Source organism: Anomaloglossus baeobatrachus, chromosome 2 (assembly GCF_048569485.1).
Source record: "Anomaloglossus baeobatrachus isolate aAnoBae1 chromosome 2, aAnoBae1.hap1, whole genome shotgun sequence".
Taxonomy (NCBI): domain Eukaryota; kingdom Metazoa; phylum Chordata; class Amphibia; order Anura; family Aromobatidae; genus Anomaloglossus; species Anomaloglossus baeobatrachus.
Window position 1 is genome coordinate 495,015,524 of NC_134354.1, and position 18,990 is coordinate 495,034,513.

The window sequence follows — 18,990 nt, forward strand, 5'->3', positions numbered from 1 at the left end:
GCTACCTGCTGTACCTGGCTAGCATACAAAATTATGGCGAAGCCCACGTCATTTTTTTGGTGCGCAAAAAACTTCTGCATACAGTCTTGGATGGAGAATGCTGAGCCTTGTAGTTCTGCAGCTGCTGTCTGCTCTTCTCCATACAGATAGACAGCAGCTGCAGAACTACAAGGCTCAGCATACTCCATCCAGGACTGTATGCAGAAGTTTCTTGCCCCCTGAAAAAATTACAGCAGGCAGGTATGGCTGCCCCAACCCCCAGTTGCCTATTTGTACCCGGCTGGGAACCAAAAATAAAGGGAAGCCCTTTTTTTATTATTTCATGAATTTAATGAAATAATTAGAAAACAAATGACGTAGGCTTCGCCCCATTTTTGTGTCCAGCCAGGTACAACTAGGCAGTTGGGGATTGGAATCCGCAGCACAGGTTGGCCTGAGCTTTCTGGGCCCCACTGCTGCGAATTGCAGTCTGCAGCCGCCTCAGAAAATGGCACTTTCATAGAAGCGCCATCTTCTGGCGCTGTATCCAACTCTTCCAGCACCTGCCTGCTATACCTGGCTAGCATACAAAAATATGGCGAGGCTCACGTCCTTTTTTTGTAGTTTTTTGGCAAAAAAAATAAAAAATGCTTCCCTGGATTTTACATTGCCAGTGAAGGTAACACCAATCAGTGGGGGTTAGCAGCCAGTAGCTGCTTGGATTACCCTTAGCTAGCAATACAAAAAATGCAGCGGGAGCCCATATATATTTTTTTTAATTATTTATTTAAATAACTAAAAACAAAATGGGCTTCCCTGTATTTTGATTGCTGGACATCATAGTGCTGTAAAAATAAATCTTTAAAAAAAATGACGTAGCGCTCCGCGGTATTTTTGATTCTCAGCGCAGATAAAGCACACAGCTATGGGTTGCCACCCCCATCTGCCTGCCGTTACCTTGGTTGGCAATCAAAATACAGGGAAGCCCATTAATTTTTTCTATTTAAAAAATAGTTAAAAAAAAATGTCGTTGGGTCCCCCCATTTTTGATAGCCAGCTAGGGTAAAGCAGATGGCTGTAGCCTGAAAACCACAGCTGGCAGCTTTACCGTAGTTGGGGATCCAATGTGGAGGTCCCCCAGGCTCTTTTTTTATAATTATTTTATAAATATTAATAATTACACAAAAAAGTAGGGTCCCCCCCAAATTGGATCACCAGCCAAGGTAAAGCGGACAGCTGTGGTCTGGTATTCTCAGGGTGGGAAGGTCCATAGTTATTGGGCCTTCACAGCCTAAAAATAGCAGGCCGCAGGCACCCCAGACATGGCGCATCCCCTAGATGCGTCAATCCTGGCGCCTGACCCCAGCTCATCCCATGCCCTGGTGCAGTGGCAAATGGGGTAATAAATCGGGTTCATACTAGCTGTAAAGTCACCTGAGATCAAGCCCAGCAGTTTGTGATGTCATGGCGTCTATTAGATACCCAACATCATAAACTGTCAGTACCAACAAAAAAAAAATCGACAAAAGAAATTTGTTTGAAAAAACAGTCCCCAAAACATTTCCTCTTTTACCAATTTATTGTAAGAAAAAAAATAAAGGGGTACCACGACGTCTCTGGACCCTCTAGAATATGGGGGGGAGACACTCAGGGAACGTATCCCCCATTTTCTAGGAGTGCAGACCCTTCATGTGAGGAGTGTGGGTGCAATGAATCTGCACTCACTCTCCCCGGGTCCACAGCAGCAGAGTCCATGTTGTAATGGTTGCTACCAAAGCTGCAATGCCCTGCTTATGAGGTAAGAACTATTCTACATTTCCAAATATTGGTATTTGCTGATATTATTGCTATTCCACCTACTATATATTGGGGATAGGATCTTGGAGATGGAATACCCCTTTAAGTCTAGTTATCCAGCTGAATGAATACTTAACAACAGAGCTCGCTATTTAGATGTGTTTTCTTGTGGCGTATAACAGACTCTCATGTTTGGTAGTCGTTCAGCAGGGAAACTATAAAAGCAAATCCCTCCATTTGGAAATGTAGTATATAGCTCTCCTGATCAATTATGTTCCTTACCTCATGAGCAGGGCATTGCAGTAATAATAATAATTTATATAGCATTATTAATTCCATAGTGCTGTATGTCTTTGGAGTGTGGGAGGAAACCAACGCAAACACGGGGAGAACATACAAACTCCCGGCAGATGGTGTCCTTGGTGAGAATTGAACCCAGGACCTCAGTGCTGCAAGACTGCAGTGCTAACCACTAAGCCACCATGCCGCCCATTTAGCTTATAGATGCATAACCACCACTCACTGTGTCTGAACACAGGAAGCTGAGCTGACAGCCGCTCTGTGCATGCGGCAGCGTCTATTGTGAAGGAGAGGGCCATGGGGGGATCAACGCTGCACAGGTACTGTGGGACACCGGGGAACACCGGTGGGGTTATAGGGGGTGACCTGGCAGGGCCTGGGGAGGAGTTTTCTGTCGCATGTGTCATGGCACATGCGACAGAAATCAGAGGAGTAGGGTGAATGCGGCCGGCGCGCTGCTGTGCGTGCGGCCACCTTGGATTTCTGGGAGGGCATCAGGGGGGCACTTTGGCGACACCGGGGGACCGGGGAGGAGATTTATCATGTTTGTTCATGCCAGATGGGAGATAAATAATTTTTTACCGGCGCTGTCATTTACTGTAACGTGATCATCGGTGTACGGTGTATACCTGTGATCACATGAGCGGGGACCGGAAAAACCGTCCTGAATCATGATCTCCAGGGTCTCAGCTAGCCCTGAAACCCCGGAGATTTTCTGACGCTGGGGGGCATTATTCACTTATTTCTGCCTGCTGTTTATAAACGGCAGGTCAGAATAAGGCTACATTAACACGACCGATCCATTTTTGCGGTCTGCAAAAAACAGTCCGGTTTTTTTTACGGGTGCATCCGTGTGGCATCCGTTTCCGTTCCGTAGACGGTCCGTATGTCATCTGTTTGTCATCGGTGTGCCTTCCGTTTTTTTTGTGTACTGCAAAAAAACTGAAGGAGGGAAAATACATAAATTTTCCCAGGATCCATAGCTTCATCCTACATGAGGCGGTCACATGTTCACTCCAGTGCCATTTTCTACTGCTTTTCACAGCGTCGAGCGCTCTGGTGATTTTCTTGTGCTTGTGCACTTCATATCAGTTTTTTCTGTCATTATAATGGCAGAAAGACACATAATGTCCCACTCTCCTGCATTTTGTAATTTTGCACCCTTTGGTGCCTTTCATGTGGCACTAAGGGGTGCTTAGCTTTGTATTTAAACAAAAAAATGAAAAAAAAATGACGTAGGGTTCCCCCTATTTTTGTAGCCAGCTAGGGTAAAGCAGACGGCTGCAGCCTGCAGACCACAGCTGGCAGCCTCACCTTGGCTGGTAATCCAAAACTGAGGGCACCCCAGGCTGTTATTTTAAATTAAATAAATAATTAAAAAAAAAAAAAGACGTAGGGGTCCCCTCAAAATTGGATCACCAGCCAAGGTAAAGCAGACAGCTGGGGTCTAATATTCTCAGACTAGGGAGGTCCATGGTTAGTGGACTCTCCCCAGCCTAAAAATAGCAGGCCGCAGCCGCCCCAGTAGTGGCGCATCCATTAGATGCGCCAATCCTGGTGCTTCGCCTCAGCTCATCCCGTGCCCTGGTGCGGTGGCAAACGGGGTAATATATGGGGTAAATACCAGATGTGTAATGTCACCTGACATCAAGCCCTGGGGTTGGTGAGGTCAGGCGTCTATCAGATACCCGACATCACCAACCCAGTCAGTAATAAAAAAAATAGACGACAAACACATTTTTATTTGAAAAAACACTCCCCAATACATTCCCTCTTTAACCAATTTATTAGAAAGAAAAACAAATCCAGGTCTAGTGTAATCCAAGGGGTTGCCATGACGATCCACACTGTCCCAGTCAATGAAGAGCAGGATGTTCCCCATTGGCTGGGAGAGCAATGCAGTGACCTGAGCTAACATCAATGGGTCAGCCCAGGTCACTGCAGGGGATGACAAGTGCTGCTGTCAGCGAGGTACATTACCTGCGCTGATCTCCGGCACTGCTGACAGCACCTGTCACTGAGTTCAATGACCGCCGCCTTCACAGCCAAGTATCGTGAGCGGCCCGTGACGTCACCGCTGGTCAGTCTTGGGTTGGAGCGAGAGAAGGTGATGTGACAAGCGGCGGCCATGGAGGACAGTGACAGCGCTGAGGTCGGGACTTCATCACAGCAGGTAAGCCGAGCGTGACCATGTGTGCAGAGTGCAGGTGGGCGGAGCCATGTGTGCTGGCAGCGGAGTGCGAAGTGGGTGGCGCTGAGGACGTCAGTGTCGTGGACTGCTTGGCTGGGGACAGGTGAGTGTGAGTGTGTGTGTGTGTGTGTGTGTACATGCCGCGTGCAGGAGGAGGCGGAGTGAGCTGAGCGGGGAAGTGTGGGCTTCCTGCACGTAACTAGGATAAACATCGGGTTACTAACCAAAGCGCTTTGCTTGGATACCCGATATTTATCTTGGTTACCAGCTTCTGGCAGGCTGCCAGCGATGGCTCCTGCACACTGTAGCTGTAAAAAGCCCTGCTTTTTGCTGCTAGAACCGTTCTCGAACGTATCTAGAACTATCGAGCTTTAGCAAAAAGCTCGAGTTCTAGTTCGATCTAGAACAGCCCCAAAAATCACTCGAACCGCGAACTGGAGAACCGCGAACCGCGCTCAACTCTAATGACAAGGCTCCGCATGCTCCATTCACTAGTGTATGCAGGAGAGCAGACAACAGCTGAAGAAATACAAGGCTCAGCATACTCCATCTAGGACTGTATGCAGGAATTTTTGCCCCCCAAAAAATTGACGTGGACTTCGCCATATTTTTTTATGCTAGCCAGGTGCAGCAGGCAGGTACGGCTGCCCCCAACCCCCAACTGCCTATTTGTACCCGGCTGGGAACTAAAAATATAGGGAAGCCCTTTTTTTAATTATTTCATGAATTTCATGAATTAATTAAAAAAAAATTGACATAGGCTTCGTCCCATTTTTGTGTCCAGCCAGGTACAACTAGGCCGCTGGGGATTGGAATCCGCTGCACAGGTTGGCCCGAGGTTTCTGGGCCCCTCTGCTGCGAATTGCAGTCCGCAGCCACCTCAGAAAATGGCGCTTTCATAGAAGCGCCATCATCTGGCGCTGTATCCAACTCTTCCAACAGCCCTGAAGCCGGGTGGCTTGCTGGGTAATAATGAGTTAATACTAGTTTTGTTTTACTACCTAGTATTAAACCAGAGATTCTTAATTTCAGGCAAGTTTGACCCGGCCATTAAGAATCTCCAATAAATGGTTAAAATAAAGACACCACACAGAGAAAAAATACTTTAATAGAAATAAATACACAGACACATTAGAGACTCCATGTTTATTACTCCCTGTCAACCCTCCAAGATCCTGCTCTTTTGTCTTCTTTCTCCTTCAACCCATGCAGCCCTGCTACATCAGACAGCACTTCAAGGGAGGAAGACGCTGCTGCTTCCCGTGCAGTCTATTCACTCAGTGAGTGAGCAGCAGCATGCTGTAAGCGGTAACATCACGACTGACAGACGGATTACCATAGCAACGGTGCTCCGATCACGGGATTCCCGGTGCCACTATTCACTGGCTGTAGCATCTAGTCCCTGCAGCTGTGCTGACTCTGTAAAGAGCGCCGACATGCATGGACGGGGAAGCCGATCATGTGCCAGAGCATTTCGCTGGTAAAAGGACATGCTCAAACAAGCACCGCTTACTGGAGAGATGCACTGACAGAACCTAGCAAAGACATCTAGCCATGTGACTAGTCTGTAGCCAATGAGTTAATAGACACGTGACTGGTCACATGCTATTTTGACATCAAGATAGGTCCTATCATCAGTGCTGGTTATCGGGAGGACGCAGCGATTATCGGAAGGAAAGGCGGCGGTAGACAGAGTGCAGGACACGCCACGGGGACCTGTAAGTGTTATGGCAATGTTTATTAACTGTATGTGTACATGTATAATGTGTTTTTATGTGTTTGCCTCCCATTGTTTATAATGGGGTTTGAGTGGTTCGTCAAACGGGGCCTCCGTTCGTCGAACCGAACCGAACTCGAGCCTTCAGAGGTTCGCTCATCTCTAGTCAGGGGCTATCATCTGACAATTGGTTGTCATGACAACCCATATGTGATGACATCACGGGCATGCTTATGAAAGAGCAGGGAATGATGCGCTGGCACATTTTGACTCTTGAGACTGACATCAAGATTTAACTACTTAGCATCCGTGGGAGGATCTCTGATCCACCTGCAGCGGGTAGATGCCCGTGATGGCTGATTAAATCAGTTATCTTGTGCAGGGAAAGGTACAGGTTCAGCGTGCCAGCCCGCATCAAAGCAAGGGACATGACATATGATGCAAATGTATGTCATATGTTGTGAAGGGGATATTTCCTGATGGTGTGGTGCGCATTTGTTCATCAGATTAGTGTGGTGATTTTTATGACTCAAGTAGATATGAAGGTTTGACAAGATGTAGAAGAAACAAAAAATGGTTTTAATCATATGAGATGTCAAGACTAGTAAGTTACTGGATGTAAATATTTATTTTGTATCTACACTGTATAAGGGTCTATTCACATGGACTGACGAGCAGCAATAAATTATCACTGATCGGTAAATCTTTACCAATCATTAATGATTTAATACCTGGTTACACATGCTAACTGCAGAAAACGGTGTGCATTGAGTGATCTATATTAGATTGCACAGTGTGCATAGGCTGGCATGGTTCTCGGCAGTGCCAGTCCTGTGTTTACACAAGATAATGCACTGATGAGAACGATAATCTTTTGTGATGCCTAAAAGATCTTTACACTCAATGAACAAGTGTTTTTCTTGTTCATTGGGTATCCGGCAGACTGTTTACACTATAATATCATACATTAAGAATGCTCATTCACAATTATTTTTCAGTAATAAATAAAGCTTACAGAGAGATGATGAGAGTAATACTATTGTTTGTAAAAGGGACTCCCTTATAATGTATAGTGCTGTCCCTTAGTATACACGGTCTTCTCTTGTTCTGAAACTCACTGAATCTTATAAAATAGTGTATTTTTGACATGTATAGTGCAATCCTATAGTATTTAGCACCATCTCTTGTTTTGTGTTGCACTGTCCCTCATTACATAGGGTCCCCTCTTGTTATGTATAGTTTTGTCCCTTATTAAAATGTGTCCCCTCTTGTAATAGATATATCTAACTTATTGCATATTGACCTTTTTTATTATGCATAGAACTGTTCCATATTAGATAACATCTGCTCATATTATCTAAAACACTGTCACTTATTACCTACAGTAGCACTCCCTCTTGTTATGTGTAGTGCTGTCCTTTATTACATATGACAAGCAAAAAAGAGAGAAAATAAGCTCACCAATAGTAGAAATGATACCGATCCAGTTCCAAGGTTCACGAAACTGTGAAGCCGGCGACCTCCATTGAAATTACAAAAAAAAAACAGAAGACAAAAGTTGCCAGCACCAATAAAAATTGCAAAATTTATTTAAACTTGGTAAAATCCAAAGGGAAAAAATTTGAACAACAAAACTAGATGTAAAAACATTTTTACAAAAAACTCTAAAATAGTTGAATAATCATCTCTAACATATTTCAGACATTGTATGTCCTAAAAGGAAATACAGTCATATGAAAAAGTTTGGGCACCCCCTATTAATGTTAACCTTTTTTCTTTATAACAGTTTGGGTTTTTGCAACAGCTATTTCAGTTTAATATATCTAATAACTAATGGACGGAGTAATATTTCTGGATTGAAATGAGGTTTATTGTACTAACAGAAAATGTGCAATCCGCATTTAAACAAAATTTGACCGGTGCAAAAATATGGGCACCCTTATCAATTTCTTGATTTGAACACTCCTAACTACTTTTTACTGACTTACTAAAGCACTAAATTGGTTTTGTAACCTCATTAAGCTTTGAACTTCATAGACAGGTGTATCCAATCATGAGAAAAGGTATTTAAGGTGGCCACTTGCAAGTTGTTCTCCTATTTGAATCTCCTATGAAGTGGCATAATAGGCTCCTCAAAACAACTCTCAAATGATCTGAAAACAAAGATTATTCAACATAGTTGTTCAGGGGAAGGATACAAAAAGTTGTCTCAGAGATTTAAACTGTCAGTTTCCACTGTGAGGAACATAGTAAGGAAATGGAAGAACACAGGTACAGTTCTTGTTAAGCCCAGAAGTGGCAGGCCAAGAAAAATATCAGAAAGGCAGAGAAGAAGAATGGTGAGAACAGTCAAGGACAATCCACAATAAGGAATAACGTTTGGAACACCATTCTACGTCTGAACTGGGTGCAAAAACCTAAAAAAACATCACTATGGGGAGATAAGGTATGCACACCAGTGACTATGTAAGGGGAATACATGAAATAGCAGAAACTGCTGTGTGAATACTGACTTGAAAAATCCAATAGCTATATGTAAGAGTGAAAATGTGAAAAATGGAATCTGCATTACTGCCATGAACATATGAATCAAGAGAAATTTAGCTACTGAATTGATCAATGCAATAGAGCCCCAACACTACGCCAAAGTATTTCTCTACGTTGGGGTCCCTAGCTTGTGTGTGTCCTCTCATGCAGTTAAAAAACTTACCGTGTATGGGAAGCTAGTAGTGTTGAGGCTCTATTGCATTGATCAATTCAGTAGCTAAATTTCTCTTCAGTAATGCAGATTCCATTTTTCACATTTTCACTCTTACATATAGCTATTGGATTTTTCAAGTCAGTATTCACACAGCAGTTTCTGCTATTTCATGTATTCCCCTTACATAGTCACTGGTGTGCATACCTTATCTCCCCATAGTGATGTTTTTTTAGGTTTTTGCACCCAGTTCAGACGTAGAATGGTGTTCCAAACGTTATTCCTTATTGTTAGTAGTTTTTCGTTTGTGAACCCTCCCCAACCACACCTATTGCCAATCCATATCATACGCATAAATAGCCTGGGTCTCAGCTTCCCATACACGGTAAGTTTTTTAACTGCATGAGAGGACACACACAAGCTAGGGACCCCAACGTAGAGAAATACTTTGGCGTAGTGTTGGGGCTCTATTGCATTGATCAATTCAGTAGCTAAATTTCTCTTGATTCCTATGTTCATGGCAGTAATGCAGATTCCATTTTTCACATTTTCACTCTTACATATAGCTATTGGATTTTTCAAGTCAGTATTCACACAGCAGTTTCTGCTATTTCATGTATTCCCCTTACATAGTCACTGGTGTGCATACCTTATCTCCCCATAAGGACAATCCAGAGACCACCTCCAAAGACCTGCAGCTTCATCTTGCTGCAGATGGTGTCCATGTGCATCGGTCAACAATACAGCTCACGTTGCACAAGGAGAAGCTGTATGGGAGAGTGATGCGAAAGAAGCCGTTTCTGCAAGCATGCCACAAACAGAGTCACCTGAGGTATGCAAAAGCACATTTGGACAAGCCAGTTACATTTTGGAAGAAGATCCTGTAGACTGATGAAACAAAGATTGAGTTGTTTGGTCATACAAAAAGGCGTTATGCATGGAGGCAAAAAAACACGGCATTCTAAGAAAAGCACTTGCTACCCACAGTAAAATTTGCTGGAGGTTCCATCATGCTTTGGGGCTGTGTGGCCAATGTCGGCACCGGGAATCTTGTTAAGTTGAGGGTCGCATGGATTCAACTCAGTATCAGCAGATTCTTGACAATAATGTGCAAGAATCAGTGACGAAGTTGAAGTTACGCAGGGTATGGATATTTCAGCAAGACAATGATCCAAAACACCGCTCCAAATCTACTCAGGCATTCACGCAGATGAACAATTACAATGTTCTGGAATGGCCATCCCAGTCCCCAGACCTGAATATCATTCAACATCTGTGGGATGATTTGAAGCGTGCTGCCCATGCTCGGCGACCATCAAACTTAACTGAACTGGAATTGTTTTGTAAGCAGGAACAGTCAAATATACCTTCATCCAGAATCCAGGAACTCATTAAAAGCTACAGGAAGCGACTAGAGGCGGTTATTTTTGCAAAAGGAGGATCTACAAAATGTTAATGTCACTTTTATGTTGAGGTGCCCATACTTTTGCACCGGTCATATTTTGTTTAAATGCGGATTGCACATTTTTCGTTAGTACAATAAACCTCATTTCAATCCAGAAATATTGCTCAGTCCATAAGTTATTAGATATATGAAACTGAAATAGCTGTTGCAAAAGCTCAAATTGTTATAAAGAAAAAAGGTTAATATTAATAGGGGTGCCCAAACATTTTCATATGACTGTATGTCAGCAGATTTTTACTACTTCATCTGAGAGCAACATGTTTTAGACAAAGAGATTCTAAAACTAATCATGTTTAACTTTGTTTACTGAGTGCAGCTGTTCTGACATTATAAAAGAATTGAGTTAAGGAGAACTGGGAGCGGCCCTGCCCACAAAAAGCTCTCAATAGAGATTGTGCATTGACTGTGAGGTGTCAATCACAGAAGGGACACCTTTGAGATTTAGCATAGATTTTAAACATGCTATTACCTTGTTTAATAAACATCTGACAATATTGAACCAGGATCAAACCCTGTGATAAATTTTATCAGGAGTAGTTAAATGTGTAGCCAGGAGAGTAATGAATTTGAGCAATCGTCTGTCTCCTAGTCTATACACAGAGAACATCACTCTGTGGTACATGGTTAGAGCTCAAAGGAAATTTTAAGTGCAGGGGAAACACATGTGGATTATGCAATACATCCATATGACTGACACATTTGCTTGTAATATTAACAAGACATACAAATTAGATCATTCATAAATTGTGGCACCACTCACATAGTATATATGGCAACATGTGCTAAATTGTGTAATAAGTATTATATAGGATGCACCACTCGCACTCTGAGAAAGCGATTGGCAGAACATACTGTATATTCCATATTTCCGCAGCCTCACCAAATCACATAACCCACACTTCATGTGGTCTAGCTAAACATTTTCTAGAGGTGCATAAGAAGACTTGTCATCTCTGTGTCTTAAAGACATTAAATAGACAAAAAGACCCACGAGGAGTGGAGACTGGGCTAGAAATCTGTCCACCAGAGAGTCATACTGAATATTACAATTAAATGCCTGTATTCCTATGGGCTTGATTATCAACATGATTTAATGTATTTTTATTAAGTCTGGTATGAGTAATTTTGTGTTGGCTTATACATTCATTGTTTGCTTATATATTTATTGTACAATGTTCTGTGCAACATGTTTTTTTCCTAATTTGGCTTTATTTTTCATATGTATTGTAATTTTGGTTGCTTTTACCTGTGCATTTCTGCTATTTAAACACATCATTCCCTAGCTTGCTGTATTAGTTGCATGCCACATGTTTCAACTATGAATGGTCATTTTTTTCTCTATAATTAAGAACATACAATATCTGAAACGCGTAAGAGATGATTATTCAACTCTGTTACAGTTTTTTAGACCAATGTTTTTACTTTACTAGTTTTGTTGTTTAATTTTTCCCTTTTGGAATTTACCATGTTTAAATAAATTTTGCAATTTTTATTGATGCTGGAAACTTTCATTTTTCCATTATTACATAGCATCCCATCTTTTGTATAACACTTCCCTTTATTTCACACCATTCTCTTTTGTTATGTAACTTATGAAATAAAGTTCCCTTATGTAGCTATCACTTATTACATAGCATTCCTTCTTGTGTATAGCGCTGTGCTTTATTACATAACATCCCTTATGTTATGTATAGCATTGTCACTTAATATATAGCATCATTTCTTGTTTTGTAGAGTGCCGTCCCTTCTTAGTATCCTCTATTGTTATGTATAGCACGATACCTAAGGAAAAAAAATTGGTGCAGCACCAGAATCATATACTCCTAGAATGGTAGAGCTGGAATGGACCTCAAGGACCATCAGGTCCAACTCCCTGTGAGTGCATGTTTGCCTAAATAATCCCAGCTATATGTTTATCCAGCTTCTGCTTGAAGATTTCCATTGATTGAGAGTTCACTACCTTCCGTTGTAGCCTGTTGCACTCCCTGATTGCCCTCACTGTCAGAAAGTTTTTCCTAATGTCTAATCTGAATCTCCTTCCTTTTAGTTTCGTCCCATTGCTGCTTGAACTTCCTGTGCTAATGAGAATAGGGTAGTTCCCTCTGCACTGTGACTACTTTTCAAAGATATTGGTAGACCACTATTAAGTCTCCTCTCAGGCATTTCTTTTGCAAATTAAACATTTTTAGTTCCTTTAGCTGGTCTTCATAGGACATGGGTTGCAGACCTTCTACCATGTTGGTTGCTCTTCTCTGGATTTGCTCTAATATATCAATGTCTTTCTTGAATTGGGGTGCCCAGAACTGTACACAGTAGTCCATTTGAGGTCTGACCAGAGCAAAGTATAGGAAAATAATGACCTCTCTTGATACAGATGAATTGCTTGTCTTTATATATCCCACAATTTTGTTGACCTTTTTAGCTGAAGCACCACACTGTTGACTCATGTTAAATCTGGGATCTACTATTATGCCTAAATTTTTTTTCTCTAAGCTGTTGCTTTGTTCTATACCTCCTTTACTATATATGTTTTTTACATTTCTTCACCCAGATGTAGGACTGTGCCTTTGTCCCTGTTAAACACCATTCTGTTTGCCTTAGCCCATAGTTTGAGTATGTCTAGATCCTTTTGAATACGCTCTCTTTCCCCTCTAGTGTTGGCAACTCCTCCTATATTAGTATCATCTGTGAATTGTATGAGATCCCCAATAATTCCATTGTTCAGATCTTTTTTAAAGACTTTATCAAGTACTGGGCTCAGAGCAGAACCTTGCGCCACCCCGCTTTTAACTTTTCTCCAATTTGATGAGTAGCCATTTAGTATTACTCATTGTGCTCGATCATTAAGCCAGTTTTGAATCAAATGAACTGATTTTTTGTCCACCATACAATTTATTGTGGATATACAATTTATTGAGCAATTTTGCCTGAGTACAGTGATACCCCTTATGTGGTGGAAATGAACTGTTTGGGCACACGGCAGGGATTGGAAGGGAAAGAGCTCCATTTGACTGCAAAATTGCCTGGAATCGTTAGCGGTCGCCATGTCACTTTTGGAAAACCCATGACGTGCCTAAACAGTGAACCTACCCCATAAGTGACTCCATTTTTTAAACTAGACCCCTAGTTATCTAGACAGCTGGTGAGCACCTTGAACCCCCAGGTGCTTCATGGAATTTTCTAATGTTGAACTGTGAAAATAAAAAAATACTATTTTGTACCCCAAAAAAGTTATTTTAACCCCCAAAGCTTTCATTTTCTCAAGGGTCACCTGACATAATAGACCATACAATTTGTTGTGCAATTATTCCTGAGTATAGTAATATCCCAAAAGTGGTCAAAAATGACTTTGAGGCACAGTGCAAAGTGAACAAGGGAAGGTGTGCCATATTTGAGATCAGATTTAGTTGGAATGGTTTGTGGTTGCCATGTCACATTGGCAAAGCCCTTCAGGTGCATAAACAGTAGATCTTCCACAAGTGACCCCAATTTGGAAAATAGACTCTTAATGGAATGTATCTAGATATTGGTGAGCACCTTGAACCCCCAGGCGATACACATAATTTTATAATGTTGAGCAGTGAAATTGAAAAAAATATATTTTTAACTTCAAAACTGTTGCTTTAATCACAATATTTTAGAGTAACAGGAGATAATGGACAATACAATTTGTTGTGCAATTTCTCCTGAGTATGACAATGCCCAATATTTGGTCAAAAAAATATTTTTTAAGCACAGTACAAAATGAAGAAGTCAAGGAGCTCCATATTGGAGAGCAGATTTAGCTGGAATGATTTCGGGTGCCATGTCGCAGAAGCAGGTCCTCTGAGGCGGCATTACAGCAGAACGCCCCACAAGTGATCCCATTTTAAAAACTACACCCCTTAATGAATTCATTCAGTGGTCCAGTAAGTATATTGACACTACAGGTGTGTCACAAAATGTTATAATATTGGGCAATGAGCAAAAAATAATTACATTTTTATCACTAAAATGTTGTTTTAATCCCAGATTTAAATTTCACAAGGGGAATAAATAAAAAAGACCCAATAAAATGTTGATCAATTTCTCATAAACGTGACAATACCCTACACGTGACTGTATAGTACTGTTTGGCTGCAAAGCGGGACTTGGGAGGGAAGGAGCACCATTTGATTTTTGGAGGACAGATTTTCCCAGAATAGTAAGTAAACTCTATTTGCAGAGCCCTTAAATGCCAGAACAGAAAAAAATCCCCTCAAGTGACCACATTTTGTAAATTACACCCTTCTGTGAATGTCTACGAGTGTAGTGACAATTTAGTCTCTAGAAAAACACCCATGGTTTCAAACGCAGTAAATGTTGCAGAATTGAAAATTGCAAATAAATCCTTGTCTTGCCGAGTACAAGATAGTGCCTGTACATATTGCCCAGCTTGTACTTCTGGATACCTACACACCATTCACTTAAAAGGGCTCATCTCACTACAACAATGCCAAACATGTGGACATTAACTGTGGTTTAGGCATATTGTGGGGCTCACAAAGGAAGGGGGCATTTGTATTTGCAAGCAGAGATTTTGCTGGATTTCATTTTTGAGGGGGAACCCATAGTGTTCTCCCAGAGCCTTGTGCTACCAGTAATGTGGAAGCCACCTATATTTCCGTTAACAGATGATGGACCTGAGTGGTGACTTGTGTTTTTGTGGGTTGAGTTGAAAGCTTGGTGGTGATTGTGATACATAACATTTTAGATCAGTTCACATTTATCTTGTGCTCTATGCTGAACACTTAAATAGGGGTTTCCATTTACATCTCCAAAATACATTGGTCAGGTGAAACGCGTGATGGATCCATTCACTAATGGGCAGCAGAATTACTATGGACTCTGTTTGGCCTCTGTTCAGCAGTGTCTGTCTTTTCAAAAGTGAACAAAACTGTTGATGACTGCACTTGCATGCCTAAAAATGCACCAAGAAAGATGGACACTTCTGGACCACAGGCCAGACGTGAAGGGAAAGTGACTCTCTCTGTCTCATCACAGTGAATTTTTTCTGAATCACGTTTGTCAGAGATTTAGGGTGTGTGACCCCGATCCACACACACTGCATCCTTGCTGCAGTTTTTCTTCATCTGCAGAGATGCAAGTGTTCTCCACAGGAGACTGCTGCTGCTGGTGTCCACGAACAGGGCTTGGGGTCTCTGCAAGGATAAATTGACAGGATGGGAAGCCACACCACATGTCAGTTTATGCTGCGAAGAAAATAATCCCCTCCGCTGTGCTTGTACTATACAATGCAAAGTTTTGGATGCAGTAAAAACATGCTGTGTCCAAAACTATGCTATTCCAGATTATGGGCGTGCACCCTTACACATAATAATGGTGTAAGCGCTCAGAGTAGAGCGCAGGATAAATATGAGCCGTGCAGTACTGCGATCTTTTAGAGGCAGAATGAACAAATCAATAGCAGGTGAAGAATTGGCTTTGTTTATTTATTTTTTAAACCATTCACCATGTAGTATAATACGTATGATTAGACGGCTTTATTCCTCAGGTCAGTACGATTACAGAAATACCAGGTTTATATTGTTTTATACGGTTTGGCTACCATCACACTAAAAATGCTTTTTTTATAAAATTCATTTTTTTGCATCACTAAATCTTGAAGGCTATCTTTTTTTTATTGTTCTGCCGACAGAGTCATGAGAGGGCTCACTTTTTGCAGGATGAGTTGAAGTTTTTATTGGTACCATTTTGGGACAAATAATATTTTTTGATCGCTTTCTATTCCACTTTTTGTGAGGCAGAATCAAGAAGAGACACCAACTCAATTTGTTTTATGCCATTCACCGTGCTGTAAAAGCATTCAACATGCTGTAAAAGTGATTACCCAGTTTTATTCTTCAGGTCTGTACGAATACAGCGATACCACATTTATGTTTTTTTTTTGTTTTGTCACATTTACACCTAATGCAGCAATGCAAAAACTGTTTTTTCTTATAAAATAGTTTTTTTCTATTTTATAAGAAAAAACAGTTTTTGCATTGCTGCATTCTGAGAGCTATAACTTTTTTTTTGTCGCTGAAGGCGCTGTACGGCACCTTTCTTTTGCAAACCAGGATGACATTTTCAGTGGTACCATTTTTATTAATATAAGATTTTTTTATCGCACTTTATTTCAGTTTTTTGTCAGTTGTATTATGAACAGACATAGTTTTGTGATTTTTTTATATTTTTACTTTTTTCTTTTTTTTTCTTTTTTTTCTTAGTCCCTTTATGGGACATCACTTTACAGTACTCTAAGTGCAGTTGCTCGATCACTGGAGAACATCGCAGCTGTCAGAACTGCACAAGGAAATACTGAGTAATTATGCTGCAGGCATGATGACTCAGGTTTTCCATAGTCAGGTGAACTGGAAGTCATCATGACAACTTCGGATCACCATGACAACTATTGAGCCCTTTGCGATTACATTGCTGGAGCACCAATCAAGTAGAGAGGGAGCGCAATCCCAATCCTGTAATTGCTGTGATTTATATCAATTGCGACATTTAGAGGGTTAAACATCTAGTGACTGTGCGTGGACCATCCCTGGCTGTGAGGGCCGAGGCGTGGTGGTCAGGTAAGCGCCTGTGATTGCTAGAACATACTGGTATAACCAAGGTCAAGAAGCACCCAAAGGATAGGATGTATTAGTACATTGATGTACTAGTACATCCAAGGTTGTCAAGGATCAGTGTAGCAAGTTTTCTGGCATGTGTGTTTTCCAGGTTTTGTGAAGTGTAAACCGTCTCTAGAGAGGAGTCCATTATAGAAATGATTAACATCTTCATCCAAAAATCCGAATCCTTGCTGTTTTCACCACCATCGTAGCTAGTTGTTGACTTCTAGTATCCTATTCCATCTCCTGATGCCATGACCATCAATTAAGAGGCTTAATGAGAAAATTACCTGCACATTCAGTTCCTTAACTTTCTTCCCCAGATTTTCAAAGTCTTTACGGATAGTTGGTAGGTCATTTTTTGCAGTGTCATTTGTGCCTACACATATCAGTAGGAGTGGGTAGTCATCCTTGGAACGTAGGTTTGGTATCCTGTCAGTTACATAATTGATTCTTGCTCCTTTAAGGCAGCATACTTTACATCCGGATAAGTCCGGTCTGCAGGCAGCTGCCTCCTTGCCTCTTAGTAGTGAGTCAGCCACAACTACCACTCTTCTTTTCTTCATAGGCACACTATTTTATGACAATCCTGAGTGTTTCTGTGTGGCTTTTGTTTTTTATTTTGTTGGAATAATCTCATCTTGAATTGTGTCTTTTTAATCATTCTACAAGAGGGTTTGATAGCGGTTGATAAGATATGTGGGTGGTGACAGCTTTGTGATCTGCTGGCTCCTTTTGGTCATGTGTATCCATTTTTCTGCTTCGGTAGGTATTTCCTCTCCATTTTTCTTCTGCAGATGTGCTTCAGAAAACCTGTGTGCTCATCACATGACCTATCAAATTATCTTTCCAAAACACGTCACATGATTCATTAGGTCACATGACTCCAACAGCTCATCATTAAAAGCCCATCTGTTAACTTTCAGTCAATAGGATACGTATGTAATGGATCTGTCCCTGCATTGAGCTCCATTACTCTGTTCCTAAGTCCTCATTCAGACATCAATATTTTATGGAGGTGTTTTATTTGGGCTTTTCACAGATGGAACATGTACCATTAAAATCTATGGGGCTTTTAACATGTCCATGATTTTTTTGAAAATGAGCATCAAAAAAATTAGAAAAAAACCCCTGGAGACAGGGGAAGATAGAAAGAGACAAACGCGGCACCAATCTGAGTGTAGTGAGTTTTTTATATATAAAGGTGTTGAAATAGTGGAACTCTCACCTGGTTCAGAGGTTAGAAAGCCTGGAATAATCCAAGAGGAGTTGATCCATTTTCCAATAGGATTATGGTGCAGTATGCAGCAATCGCACTGGATACTATAGAGGAGCCCTCAAGCAGGTCCACTTAGTGAAAGAAGTTCCAAAGGCAATTACCAGTCTTGCGGCGCTCCTGCTAGCAATGGTGGAACCTTTTGGATGATTTTTGGTCATATGACTGGACCAATAGTCAAATAAGTAAAGAGATATTTTATTTGTACATTAAAATTCGGCTCGGATGTTTTATCCTTCAGCCTTCTTCAGGTATAATTGTGAGAAAAAAGATGTATACATCTAACTTCATGAAGAGGCATGCTTATATAGAGACTAATCCCTCATTTCAAGGTGGAGACTTCCTGAACAGATAACCACGCCCAACTGCCTCCAGTCACATTACATAGGATTCGCTTCTAATAAAAAACTAAGAATTGCACAGCAACAACAACAACAATATAAAACAATATGAGAATTATTGAATATTATGCAAAAAGATTTGTTTTAAAACTTATTAAAAATTAAATAAAATTCAATCTTCTCAATTTTTTATTTTCTCCTTTCCCCTTATTTTTATATAAAGTTGTTATACTTTTTAAACTACATCATTCAAACCGTTGAGATACAAACTCTGGAAGCAATAAATCCAATAAGCTTACTTACGTTTTAACATTTTACATCGGTTGTTTATATTAGTGGATATTTGTTCTAAAGGTGTAACTTTTAGTTTTAATAATAAGTGTCTTGACAAACTATGTTTAATAAAACCATTTATACAGTTATGCCGGTGGCCATTCATTTGTGACCGCAGGCTTTGCATTGTGCGCCCCACATATTGAAGGCCACATTCACAAGTAATTACATATATAACATAACTGCTGTTACATGTTAGATAATCTTTAACCCCTTCAGCCCCGGGGCACTTTCCGTTTTTGCGTTTTTGTT